The sequence below is a fragment of the Aulonocara sp. 'chitande type north' Nkhata Bay genome, linkage group LG11 (genome assembly GCF_057382095.1).
Source record: "Aulonocara sp. 'chitande type north' Nkhata Bay isolate Kocher_YH1m ecotype deep benthic linkage group LG11, A_spYH_male_GT1.1, whole genome shotgun sequence".
NCBI lineage: Eukaryota > Metazoa > Chordata > Actinopteri > Cichliformes > Cichlidae > Aulonocara > Aulonocara sp. 'chitande type north' Nkhata Bay.
In genome coordinates this window covers 4,619,562-4,632,706 of record NC_141354.1, presented here as the reverse complement: position 1 = coordinate 4,632,706, position 13,145 = coordinate 4,619,562, and the positions used below count along the sequence as shown (strand labels likewise).

Genomic DNA, 13,145 nt, shown 5'->3' with positions numbered 1-13,145 from the left:
TGTTTTAATTCTGGATCAGTTCTGGGTCTGGTTGAATTGGGGTTTAGTCCCTGGGTCTTGATACAGCCCCGACTTTATTCTGCCTTGCTGCTTAATTAAAAAACTAGTATAAGGTGTCCTGCACATGTGATATATATTTTTCCCTATATGAAGTCATTCTTTTTTGAACAAAACTCAAAACAGAGCCTATTAATCTTTCAGTCATTTCTAAACCCGCCCCCCAAAAAAAAAAATCCCACATGCATACTACCCTTCAGGGCTAAGCCCCGGGTGTTTCAAATGTCTGGCTCCGCCTGTGCTCTGAGCGCCGGCTCACTTCCACTCCTGCTGCGCCTCCGCTGCTTGCCATATGGGTGGCCATCAGGCCAGCTCCCGGGCTTCCGCTGGAGGCGTGGGCGACCGCCAGAGTGGACACTTCCCCGTCGCTGGGCCGGGGCATGGGGCGCCGATGGTCCGGGCCGATTCCCTCGCCTGCTCGCGGGGTGGGGTGAAGCGGGCGATGGGGGTATGTGGCAGGGCATGTTCTGCGATGCTGCTGCAGGTTTGGTGGTGGTGATGTGTACGGCTGCCAGCGGGAGAGCTGCAGCCGTTGAATGTACTGTTACAGCAACCGTGTGATTATTGTAAGAATAAATGATGCAGCGAAGCATGAAAATGCCATCGGGTCTGCCGTGGTGGCGATCTTTTTTTTTTTTTTTTTTTTTTGTTAATCTTAAGTGCACGCAAACCAGTAAACAAATTAAAACAAATACTGTTGATAAACTATAATACAAAAATTACAATTAAAATTCTCAACAACAAAAACAATTGGTAAAAATATAATTAATATGTAAAAAACTTAATACCGTATTTCCCGGACTACAAAGCACACTTGAATATTAGCCGCACAAGCTAAAATACGGGGAAAAACCTGTTTTGTACATACATTAGCCGCACCTGACTAAAAGCCGCAGGTCTTTCAATGTTGACTTATCATATGTAAGAGAATACAGGGAGTGCAGAATTATTAGGCAAGTTGTATTTTTGAGGAATAATTTTAATATTGAACAACAACCATGTTCTCAATGAACCCAAAAAACTCATTAATATCAAAGCTGAATGTTTTTGGAAGTAGTTTTTAGTTTGTTTTTAGTTTTAGCTATTTTAGGGGGATATCTGTGTGTGCAGGTGACTATTACTGTGCATAATTATTAGGCAACTTAACAAAAAACAAATATATACCCATTTCAATGATTTATTTTTACCAGTGACACCAATATAACATCTCCACATTCACAAATATACATTTCTGACATTCAAAAACAAAACAAAAACAAATCAGCGACCAATATAGCCACCTTTCTTTGCAAGGACACTCAAAAGCCTGCCATCCATGGATTCTGTCAGTGTTTTGATCTGTTCACCATCAATATTGCGTGCAGCAGCAACCACAGCCTCCCAGACACTGTTCAGAGAGGTGTACTGATTTCCCTCCTTGTAATGTTCACATTTGATGATGGACCACAGGTTCTCAATGGGGTTCAGATCAGGTGAACAAGGAGGCCATGTCATTAGTTTTTCTTCTTTTATACCCTTTCTTGCCAGCCACGCTGTGGAGTACTTGGGCGCGTGTGATGGAGCATTGTCCTGCATGAAAATCATGTTTTTCTTGAAGGATGCAGACTTCTTCCTGTACCACTGCTTGAAGAAGGTGTCTTCCAGAAACTGGCAGTAGGACTGGGAGTTGAGCTTGACTCCATCCTCAACCCGAAAAGGCCCCACAAGCTCATCTTTGATGATACCAGCCCAAACCAGTACTCCACCTTCACCTTGCTGGTGTCTGAGTCGGACTGGAGCTCTCTGCTAGGGCTGCTCGATTATGGCAAAAATGATAATCACGATTATTTGACGATATTTATTTAACTCTTTAAGACCTACTATAGAACCAAGTCCACCAGAGGTTATATTATTTTTTTTACATGCTGTAGTGCCATTTGTGGGAGCATTTCAAGTTGCTATACATCAATACAACTGTTATAGCCCATATTTTAATAATATGTATGCATTAAGTCCATAGTAATTACATAAATTGCAAAAAAGTGCAATAAACTACAAAAAAAATTTAAAATTGCTTTTGTTTTGTTTACATATATTTCTACTTGGAGAAATTAAAGAGGCTTATCCCTCAAAACTTTAAATACAATAAAGTTGCAAAAAATAGTTTCCCACCACAGGAAATTTATTTTGAGTGTCTTCATAGTTTTATTTTGGAGATACAGCAATTTTTATATACTGCAGGAAAAACAAAAAACAATCCTATGATGCAAATTTGCAAAGAAAACAGCATGTGCATCATTTCACTGTGGGAAGTGTTACGAACAGCTGATGGATCGGCAAAGCGTGTTTCTGGAATATTATGTTTTTGTTCCTGCAAGCGCTTTTTATGCAATTTTTGCAAAGCTATATGTGGAACGAAACCGTGACCGAGGACAAGCTGATGGCATAAGATGTAAGTACAACTCCTCCGGTTTCATATGCAAAACAAATTATTGCGCTAGCTTACATGGTTCAGGTTCTACAGGGATTTAAAAATAGTTACGCAAAACGGAGCGTGCAGCTCTGACCGGCTTTAACCCTGATGCACCCGCCAGGGGGAGAGCGGCGGGGTCGGGGGATGCGGGTCCCCCGCGGAGGGAGGGAGGAGGTTGGGGTCGCGAGATCCCCCGAGGGGATGGGATGGGATGGGAGGGCGGGGTCGGGGGATGCGGGTCCCCCGCGGAGGGAGGGAGGAGGTTGGGGTCGCGAGATCCCCCCCCGAGGGGATGGGATGGGGATGGGATGGGATGGGAGGGGATGGGATGGCGGGCTCGGGGGGGGGGGGGGGATGCGGGTCCCCCGCCGAGGGAGGGAGGGAGGAGGTTGGGGTCGCGAGATCCCCCCCCCCCCCGAGGGGATGGGATGGGGATGGGATGGGATTGGAGAGAGAGAGAGAGAGAGAGAGAGCGAGCGAGAGAGAGAGAGAGAGAGAGAGAGAGAGACGTGAGTTTGACAGAGACCACACGTGCAAGCGTGGACGATAAAGTCTTGTAAAAAGGTGGTCGAGAAACACCCCGGCGAAAGCACAGCGCGTCGCGCGGCGAGATGATAAGAGCGTGGATGGCGGGTACTAAGCGTGTCGGGGTTACAGGTTACAGAGGTTACAGAGGCAGTGTCCGGGCGCGTGCTGTACAACAGCAACAACAACAACAACGGCGACAAGGTGCCAACGAGAAAGAAGAAGACGAAGAAGACAATGTCACGCACTAGACCGTGGGAGCCAAAGAGCACTAAGGTCGGTACAGGCGGATCGCAATCGCCAGCGGTGTCCTCCTCCTCCTCCTCCCGCTCACCATCACCGTCGCCATCGCATTTGGCGTACGCTGCGTGGTCGGCTCCGGTGGCTCCGTTGTTGCGACCGGCCACGTTTCGCTATCGAGGGCTAGGGGTCGAGGAAGACCAAGAGCAGCGGCGGTGGCGGCAGCAGCAACAGGAGAACTTGGAGGAGGACGAGAGCGAGGAAGAGGAGCAAGAGGCCGAGGGGGACGACAACGACGACCCGACGGCCCGAACGCTCGCAGACGACGAGGAGGAGAGCCACTCGGAGGATCAGGAGGACGAAAACGATGGGGTGGCAGACGAAATGGCGTCGCAACTCTGCCAGGACGGCGGCTCGCAAGGCGAGTCGAACCGCCGAGAGGGAGAAGAAGAAGAAGCAGGCGCCGACCCACCGGGGCGGGGGACTCGGGAGATTTGGCAAGAGGACGACGCCGGCCGCGCTGCAGGTGGCGTTCATGATCCTGGGCGCGATCGCGGCCGCGGCGCTGTCGGTGAAACTCGCGACGCGGATGTAGCCGACGATTACGACTACGACGATGACGAAGAAGACAAAGACTATGAAGAAGAAGAAGAAGAAGAAGAAGAAGAAGACGTCCTCGCCGATGATGATGATGATGATGAAGAAGAAGAAAAAGAAGAAGACAAAGACTATGAAGAAGAAGAAGAAGAAGACAAAGACTATGAAGAAGAAGAAGAAGAAGAAGACAAAGACTATGAAGAAGAAGAAGAAGAAGAAGAAGAAGACGTCCTCGCCGATGATGATGATGATGATGAAGAAGAAAAAGAAGAAGACAAAGACTATGAAGAAGAAGAAGAAGAAGAAGAAGAAGACAAAGCCTATGAAGAAGAAGAAGAAGAAGAAGAAGAAGAAGACGTCCTCGCCGATGATGATGATGATGAAGAAGAAGAAGAAGAAGACGTCCTCGCTGATGATTATAACGATGACGATGAAGAAGACAAAGACTATGAAGAAGAAGAAGAAGAATTAGAAGAAGAAGAATTAGAATTAGAAGAAGAAGAAGAAGAAGAATTAGAATTAGAAGAAGAAGAAGAAGACGACGACCTCGACCCGCCGGGACGAGGCCCCACCGAAGAGGCCGTGGCGGCGGCGCGAGACGAGGCCTCCGCGTTCATGGCCTACTTCCCGCCGGAGATAGAGGACTCGGTGATCGCCATGACCAACCTGGAAGCGGGCAGGCGCAGGCCCGCCATCGACGGATGGAAGCCCATGGGCCGCGTCGAGTTCCGAGCCTACGTGGGGCTGCTCGTGCTCGCTGGCGTGTACAGGTCCCGGGGAGAGGCCTGCGAGAGCCTGTGGGACGCCGAGAGCGGCAGGTCCGTGTTCAGAGCCACGATGCCGCTCAAGACCTTTCGAGCCTACTCGAGCGCGCTGCGCTTCGACGACAGGGAGACCAGAAGGGCCGGGCGAGGCGAGGGCGGCGAGGGCGATAGCTACGACAAACTGGCCCCCATCAGAGCCGTGTGGGACGAGTGGTGCGCGAGGTTGCCCGCCATGTACCGCCCGGGACCGGAGGTCACCGTCGACGAGAGACTGGTGCCGTTCAGAGGTACGTACGTACTACGTGGTGTGTGTGTGTGTGTGTGTGTGTGTGACTGGGGGAAGAGAGGAGGAATAGGAGCGGGAATGGCAAAAACAGGCTAGCTCGCTCTGTTGTATACTCGTGTTGAGTTCCGCGTTTGTGCTGCTTTCGCATGACTCTTTATGTCTTCCACGCTTGCAAGCAAGCAAGCGCGTTCTCTGTCAAACTCACGTCTCTTCTCCTTGCGTTTCTGCCCCAATCTCCCCCACACTTTCCCACATCTCTCCATCTCTCTCTCTCTCTCCATCTCCATCCCCATCTCTCTCTCTCTCTTCATCTCTCCATCTCTCTCTCTCTCCATCTCCATCTCCCTCTCTCTCTCTCTCTCTCTCTCCATCTCCATCTCCATCTCCATCCCCATCTCTCTCTCTCTCTCTCTCTCTCTCTCTCTCTCTCCATCCCCATCTCCATCTCTCTCTCTCTCTCTCTCTCTCTCTCTCTCTCTCCATCAGGACGGTGTCCGTTCAGACAGTACATGCCCAGCAAGCCGGCCAGGTACGGGATCAAGATATGGGTGGCGTGCGACGCGCGTTCCAGCTACGCGTGGAAGATGCAAGTCTACACCGGCAAGCCCGACAAGCGCGGCCCTCCCGAAAAGCACCTGGCCACTCGAGTGGTCGTGGACCTCACCGAGGGACTGACTCCGGGACGCAACGTCACGTGCGACAACTTTTTCACCTCGCGCGAGCTCGCCGACAGGCTCTATCGCGAGAGAGGCCACACCGTGCTGGGCACTCTGCGGTCGAACAGACCCGAGATCCCCAGAGAGCTGCGCTGCGTCAAGGGCAGGGCTGTGGGCTCCGTCGAATCCGTGGTACTCGGCGGCTCCGCGGGACGAGGGGGAGGAAGAGGAGGACGAGAAGGAGGAGGAGGAAGAGGACGAGAAGGAGGAGGACGAGGAGGAGGGCCCGACACGATCATCCTCTCCTACGTGGCCAAGAAGAACAAGAACGTGCTGCTCCTCACCACAGCTCCTCGTTACCACCATCGCTCCGGCCCCGAGCCCCGGCCTAGCCGCCGCATCAGCAACAGCAACAGCATTGGCGGCGGCAGCGGCAGCAACAGAAGCGGAGGCGGCAACAGAAGCAGCGACAGAAGCGGCGCAAAACCGCCCTTGGTGCTGCATTACAACCGCACCAAGGGAGGAGTGGACAACCTGGACAAGGTCGTGAGCACGTACAGCTGCAGGAGAAAGACCCGCAGGTGGCCCGTGGCCCTTTTCCACAACATGGTCGACGTGGCGGCCTACAACGCGTTCGTGCTGTGGAGGGAAATTCACCCCGACTGGATGCCGGGCAAGCTCAACAGACGACGGCTCTTCCTCGAGCGACTGGGCAAAGCGCTCGCGCGCCCCATGCTCGAACCCAGGGCGGCTTTAGCGCGAGGACCGGGAGGAGGAGGAGGAGGACCAGGAGGAGGAGGAGGAGGAGGCAGAGTCGCGGCCCGAGGCGCTACCGCCGAGGCAGCCTCTAACAACGCTACGCCACGCGACTCCTCTCCGGTCAAGAGGAGAAGGTGCCGCGTGTGTCCCAGGAGCAAAGACGTCAAGACCAAGATCCTGTGCCGCGAGTGCTGAGCGCACGTGTGTACAAACTGCGCCGTCACGTACTGTCCCAACTGCGCCGCTTCTTCTTCCCGCGCCGCCGCTCCCCGGACGCCACCGACGCCGTGATAACAAAAGCGCCCCAATGGTGGTCCCCTAGCGACCCCCCCCCACCCCAAACCTATCATCATCATCATCACCATCATCATCATCATCCTCATCATCAACATCATCATCATAACACATATATGCCCCGGGGGGGGGTCCTAGTGACCCCAAACCTATCATCATCATCATCATCATCACCATAACACACATATGTCCCGGGGGGTCCTAGCGACCCCAAACCTATCATCATCATCATCATCATCACATATGCCCCGTTGGGGTCCTAGCGACCCCAACCCTATCATCATCATCACATATGCCCCGTGGGGGTCCTAGCGACCCCAACCCTATCATCATCATCATCATCATCATCACCATCACATATGCCCCGGGGGGTCCTAGCGACCCCAAACCTATCATCATCACCATCACCATCACCATCATCATCATCACATATGCCCCGAGGGGGTCGCTAGGACCCCCACCCTAATCATCATAAAACACACATATCCCCCCCCCCCCCCCCCCCCAGGGGGGTTACCAAGACCCCCCCATCGCCACCACCACCACCACCACCATCATCATCATCATCATCATCATCATCATCACCACCACCATCATCATCAATACCATCCTAATAACAACACACACACACACACACACACACACACACACACACACACACACACCTCGGGGGGTCACCACGACCCACGCCCCGAGAACAGGCGGGCGCACAAGGGTTAAGAAAAGGAACTCCACCAGTGGTCCCCCTGTTCTACTGCACACAAAGGTCATTTGTATACAATGATTGTCAGGATTTGTTAAAGGAAAAAATCACTTGTAGCCACCTAAATTGAAGAATGGTAAACTTTTTTTTTTAACTGTATTCAAATGAGCCCAATCTTTGGAACAGGCCTAGTTACAGTTCTGTGATGTGCAGTACCAGTTAAAAGTTTGGACACACTTTCCCATTATATTTAATTGTAAAATTGTACAAACTTTTGACTGGTACTGTATGTGGCTAAGAAATCAGCTCTTTGAAGTATGCACCCTACACTTTGGGGCACAGCTATTGAATCTGTTGTCTTTACACTTTATATTCATAACTTTTATGGCAGCTTTGACTATCTTTTTTCATGTCCAGAAGTCAAAGGCTCCTTCAAAGAAAGACCCTGCACAGGAATTCCTTGCAATGTACAGTCATTCACCACCTTCAGTCGCTTATGGTGAAAAAAGTCCAAAAAAAGACAGTAGTTGATCTAAAGCGGAAGATCCAAGACCTGAAACAAGAGAATGATAAACTGAAGGAGTTGCTTGTCCAAGGTATCACTTCCTATCACTAATTTAACAATTAAACAGCCAATATATTTGAAAAAGTCACTCTAGCCTATGTATAAACCATTCTGGTAATCATTTTTTTATTAATTTACTATATATAGATGTGCCAGAACTCATGAAGACGATGAAAAAGGTGATTAATTTGGCTGAACCTCTTAAGAGATCCAGTTTGGAGCTTCCCCAGATTTCTCCGCAGTCCACGCCCGGTTCATCATCAGATGGTTCGCTGCTGCCCCCTCCCAAATCTACTTCATCCTTCTCAACACCAGCATCTGTCATTCTATCAACAAAGGAATCCCAGTCATCAAAGGTAATGGAATTTTAAAGAATAAATGGATGAAGTGCATAAATTGGATCTACTGTCTTTCTACTTACAGTTGATCCAACCTTGAACACATCACCGACTGAGATAAAGAGATGTTGAATATCTCAGTGAACACAGGAGCTAGCTGGTATGCGCAGTCTCTGAGGATACGACCTGGGATGCCGTCTGGTCCTGCTGCTTTCCTGGTGTTCATGGGAAAATATGTCCAAACTTTTAAATTGGTACTCTACTTATAAGTATGATGGATCTAATTCAAGTGTTAAATTCATTGACTGTGTTTCTGCTGTGAAGTTTCCCTTCTTAACAAAGGAGTCTATGGGGATTGACTCTGTTTTAGAGCCAGCCCCTGGTGGAGCAGAGGCAAACTACAATTTTTCTACAAAAGCTTCACTTTTGCATGGGAATGCCTGTGTGAGTAACAAGTGATGCAGAAAAAAGTTTTGAAATCCAGTAGCTTAGCATCCGGACATTGCAGGTGAACGACGGCTCCGGGAATATACATAAATGTCACTGCCTTCAAAACTAGACGAGAAACAGAGTTTTAAGTCTGGAAAGGTATGTAGTTGTTCTTTAAGTCTCTTACATTGATCAAAATGTCTTTTTGTTGGAACAGGTGGAGATTTATCCTGGGACTAGAGTCATGGTAGAGAAACTGGCCTGGGCCTATGCTACTAATGCAAATTCAGCTACAACCTTTGTGAGGCATCTGCTCACAGCAGTCTTCCCTGTGGAAATACTGCTAGTGAGCAATCTTTGAGGGGGAAAACGAGGCAGAGGAGATGCACGTTTACCGCTCGACAAAAAAAAATTGGATGCCATCTACAGTAAGTTTTTAGCTTTTTATGGCATGTTTTCGCAGTTGTCCACACTTCTGGCATTTAAAGATAACAAAGGACCAATGAAAAAGAAGGGCCACACATATGAAGAATATCTTCTTAACATTTATGCATATATTATTGTTGATGAAGAAAGGCCTCCACCAAGTAGAGGACTCTAGTTGATCTTTTTTGAGTTATATCCAGATGAATGAATGGTCTTTTCATGACATACTATTGTAGGCCTTTTCATTTCCTTTATGGTGCATTTTGTTTGTCCAACTACAAAGTAACAAATGATGGTAGATAAGTATTTTACATTCTGAATGTTCTTGCATTTGATGTATTTCAGTGACTGCGTTTACAGGCAGCCGATAACCCATTCAAAACTGGAATGTTAGCAATAACCCGGTCACACATGGCATTAAAATGCCGGCAAAAATCCGAATATAAGTCTTGGAGTTACCCTTTTCTCACCAAAATATTTGGTCATGTAAAACCTCTATTGGCATATCGCCATCAAAATGAAAATGGATTTGTGTTTTGCACATGTTCTATTCCCACGGAATCCTGGTCTCTGAGTAGAGGAACTTTGTGTATGTGCCGTCTGGCTCTCTGTGACTCTCGCATCTCATGCATGTGAATGAGTTATTCCGAATGTTTCAGAAACCTGAATAGTGAGCTTAACTTGACCATAACCTGAATATTGGCTGTATGCAAACTTAGTCAATGTAGTGAACCTCTCCATGCATCAGTGGCGGCTGGCCCATAGGGGGCGCTCGGGCTCCGCCCCCCCAAATGTGGAGGAGTAAAAATATATATTTTTAAAAAATTCATCAATGATAGTTTTACTATGTGTGTGCCCATATACAGCCAGGCGTATTTTAACATTTTCACCAGCTGACTCATTAAAGTTCAACCAACAAACGGTGTTTTTCTTCTTCTGGGGCGCTCGTCAAAGCGCCCTTGATATGCAGCGAAATAGCCTATCATTAAATGGTTGCCAGGGGAAAATAATAAATATTTGACCTATCAGCGTCGCTGAATTAAATGGTTTGGGGGCGCTTAAAATTGCGCCCCTGCAGAAAACGCGCGAAGATTTGCTGTTCTAGAATTTTACCTCAGTCAGTAGCCTAAGTGAGCTATAAGGTCAGAGAGAGACGATGGCAGCGGTATTGTTAACGGTTGAGGCACAGCCTCCCCCAAATTCGGTTAGATCGCTTCTAACCTACCCTTTTGCCAGAAGGACAATGGCAGAAAAACTGCAAGTTAAAGAGTTGGGACCTGACAAGCCCGAAATTCAACTAACCCAGGCAACGAAGGAGAAGTCAAAAGCATACAACAGGACTTTTTGTCGGAGTTGGTTCCAGCGCAAGTCGTGGCTGACAGGCTGTGGAACAGCTAATGCACTTTTTTGTTTCCCGTGCATACTGTTCAAAAGTGACAAGTGTGATTTGACGTGGACACAATCTGGACAAACCGACTTAAAGCACCTCTCCGAACGAATCAAGAAACATGAAAGCTCACGAGTTCATATGGACAACAGTGTAAAGCTAGCTGTGCTAGGGAAAACTAGCATAGCGGCGCAGCTAGATGATGGACATCGGATTGCTTTAAGAAGGCACAACGAAGAGGTAGATAAAAACCGTCATATTTTATCTAAAATCATCGATTGTATTAAGTTTTGTGGTGCTTTTGAGCTAGCAATGCGGGGACGCATTTAGCCCACCCCCCCAATCAGTTTACAGTTGTTGTTTTCAATAGTTATTTTTCATTCATTCAAAAAAAAAAAAAAAAATCTGTTCATGTTCATTTTTACAAATCTATACAAATGGCCAGAATATGGTTGTTCATTTTAAATTTAAATTAAAATTGTGTTGTTTGATGTACTCATTAACCCTTTACAGCCGATCGGAGCGGGCACGCTCTGTTTTGCGTAACTATTTTTAAATCCCGGTAGCTCTGCAACCAAGTAAGCTAGCGCAATAATTTTTTTTGCATATGAAACTGGAGGAGTTGTACTTACATCTTATGCCATCAGCTTGTCCTCGGTCACAGTTTCCTTCCACATATAGCTTTGCAAAAACTGCATAAAAATCACTTGCAGCAACAAAAACATGATATTCCAGAAACACGCTTCGCCGATCCATCAGCTGTTTGTAACACTTCCTACGTCCATCAGCGCGAACTATCACATGACCGCATGACCTGCCCGAAACCGGAAGTGACGTCATTTTGCGGAAATGTAGTTTTTTACGATCGAGGCCTTATGAGCTTGTGTTTTACTTGTTATGTGTTTTAAAAAGTTATGTTTGACTTTATGACTTTCTGTGTCGTTTCTGGGATGCTTAAGACTCATATTGCACTGCTGGAAATAGTTTATTTTGATGCATATGCTGTTATTTTGCAAATTTGCACTATAATATTTATTTTTGTTTTTCCTGCAGTATATAAAAATTGGTGTATTTCAAAAATAAAACTATGAAGACACTCAAAATAAATTTCCTGTGGTGGGAAACTAGTTTGTGTAACTTTTTTGTATTTACAGTTTTGAGGGATAAGCCTCTTAAATTTCTCTAACTAGAAATATATGTTAAAAAAACAAAAACGATTTTCAATTTTTTTGTAGTTTATTGCACTTTTTTGCAATTTATGTAATTACTATGCACCTAATGCAGACATATTATTAAAGTTTGGGCTATAATGGTTGTATTGATGTATAGCAACTTGAAATGCTCCCAAAAATGGCTCCACAGCATGTAAAAATATAATATAAGCTCTGGCGAACTTGGTTCTATGGTAGGTCTTAAAGGGTTAAATGGGTCATTTTAGTCGATATCATAAAAATTGCCCCCCCTGAGATTTTTTTCAGGAGCCGCCACTGCCATGCATCGTCTGCAAATTTCAAAGCTGGCACCATTAGATATTAAGACTGATTAAAGCAGGATCATTGCATTATTGTTTAAGATCATTGGGTTCTTTTACACTACTAATTCTGTTCTTGTCATCACCCCCCCCCCCCCATGCATTTTTGTACATATATAGGTGCAACTCTTGAGAAGTGGCCTGGGACCCATCCCTCCAGCATTGGTACTGCAATCAATGCCAAGATCACAGAAGTCCGGGCCAAAAATAAAAATGTCTCTGTCACAGCATCCCCATAACTTGACTTTCAATGTCTTGTTTGGCATGTTTGTGTTATTATAATGCCGATTCATGTTTTATCTATTAAAGATAGTTTGTTTGTTTTGTTTTTTTAAGTGGGCAGGTTTTTTGCCCTCCAAAGTTTTACTCATGTTAGCAGGTGAAAGTTCCACACATTTGCAGCAAAAAGGTATGCAGCTTAGCATGCTCTTTAAACAATAGAGCTTAGATCAGGTTAAATATTTCTGTGAAATATCAGTATGTGACAGTTATATCCGTTCAGTGAAAATAAAAGTTAATTGAATTTAAAGATTGCCCAGTATTCATGTTTTTTGTTTTTGTTTTCTTCAGTATTACAATACATTGACTGCCGACCTGTCAATGTCAAAGAAAGTTATGTTGGCTTACGAGTTTGTCTTTGCATTGCTAGTTTTTAACTGATGTTGGTCAAGCAGCGGCAAATGATACTGTTGTCTTTTTCATATGTGATAGATTTTTTTTTCTAGTAATGTCAATTTGTATTAAATTAATAATTAAGTTTATAGGTTTTTTTATGAGCTGAGATTTAAGAATTCCTAGAAGAAAAATGTAAAAAAGAAAAAATTGTTTACCATAAAAATGTATTGGCTGAACAAAAACTGAAAACCTATGTAATCTAACATATTCTTAGAATATATGTATAAAAAGCATTTTAAAAAGAGATTATTGCCCTGCAAACTACATTTACTTTACATATAAAAAAAACTTTATCTAACAGATTTTGTTCATATATGTAAAGCATATGTCTTCATGACAAATATGTACTAAAAAAATGCAAAAATTATATGGAACATCTATGGAAAAAATACTTTGACATGTACTTTCCTTATATAACTCATACTTAGTTTTAACATGATCCTTATGTGATCCTCTTTATT

At 46.0% G+C, this 13,145-nt stretch overlaps 1 pseudogene; it reads left to right on the top strand.

Annotated features, from left to right (window-relative positions):
- Positions 1 to 349: 349 nt before the first annotated feature.
- Positions 350 to 12,595, top strand: LOC147318365 (uncharacterized; annotated as a pseudogene).
- Positions 12,596 to 13,145: the final 550 nt, after the last annotated feature.